Genomic DNA, 1,040 nt, shown 5'->3' with positions numbered 1-1,040 from the left:
GTTCCAGTCGAATTAGTATGTACTGAGTTACCTAGTTTCCTTTTTTTGGAATTGATATTAGAGCGAAGGTTCCTGGTGATGATGATCCGGATGGGCTTCCACACAAGAGTATTGGGCTTTATTTCCAATAAATGAGCTCTGGGGAAAAAAAATAAAAACGACACCTGAGAGATTCGAACTCTCGCGGGGAAACCCCATGTACTTAGCAGGCACACGCCTTAACCACTCGGCCAAAGTGTCAGTTTATGCATGATTTTGTACGCATTTTTAACAAATCTGTTAACTAATCAACTTTGCTAAGTCATATGAGGTCCCACGTCGCACGGTGAATATGACACAACCTCTTAAATTAAATTAGATAAAAGCTTTCACACATTGCAATTCTAGAAAGGACAAGTAGCGGAACTCTATTGGTTGAGACGTTCAAAACTGGATTATACTCTTTTTATACCGTATATTTAACTGGCCGTTAATAACGCCGTTAGGGAAAACGAAGGTGTACAAAACTTATGTGAGTATTTACACCTAATTAATAACTTACATTTGGTTTACACCAAAAAACTTAACTGTACTTTATTAACATCCGTTAAGTGTTGTACACACCCGTAAGAAACCTCTGATAGTACCTCCGTTAAAACAACTAAACCTAAAAGCTAAAATCTAAAAGATTTCCGCCTTCGATTGTCTTCTTCTCCTCTTCTTTCTTTTTCTTTTTCATTTTTCTTTTTCTTTTCTCTCTTTCCCCTGTTTTTCTTCTGCGATTGCTTTGAGAATCAAAAACTGAGAGTTTGAAGATTGAATGAATAAGAGTAAGATCTAGGAGGGGTTTCTGGTGGTGAAGATCTTCAAGTAATTTAATTTGGCTCAACTGAAAAGAGAGTTTCAGAGAAAGGACTTAATTAGGTTTTCTGTTGGGATACCAACACCAATCTAAAATACGGGTGCTTTTAGTAACTAGTTTAGGGTTATTTACTTGTTTTCCAAGATATGTTCTCTATAAATATATTAGTTTGTTCTAGGGTTTTAATTATCCAATTAAT

At 35.8% G+C, this 1,040-nt stretch overlaps 1 non-coding gene across 1 annotated transcript; it reads right to left on the bottom strand.

Annotated features, from left to right (window-relative positions):
- Positions 1-158: 158 nt before the first annotated feature.
- On the bottom strand, positions 159-240 carry TRNAS-GCU. The gene has a single exon. It is a non-coding gene; the product is annotated as a tRNA-Ser (tRNA).
- Between the last annotated feature and the right edge of the window lie 800 nt (positions 241-1,040).

Source organism: Papaver somniferum, unplaced genomic scaffold, assembly GCF_003573695.1.
Source record: "Papaver somniferum cultivar HN1 unplaced genomic scaffold, ASM357369v1 unplaced-scaffold_5473, whole genome shotgun sequence".
Taxonomy (NCBI): Eukaryota; Viridiplantae; Streptophyta; class Magnoliopsida; order Ranunculales; family Papaveraceae; genus Papaver; species Papaver somniferum.
Note: the sequence above shows the minus strand (reverse complement) of the source record. Positions and strands in the feature narration are given on the sequence as shown.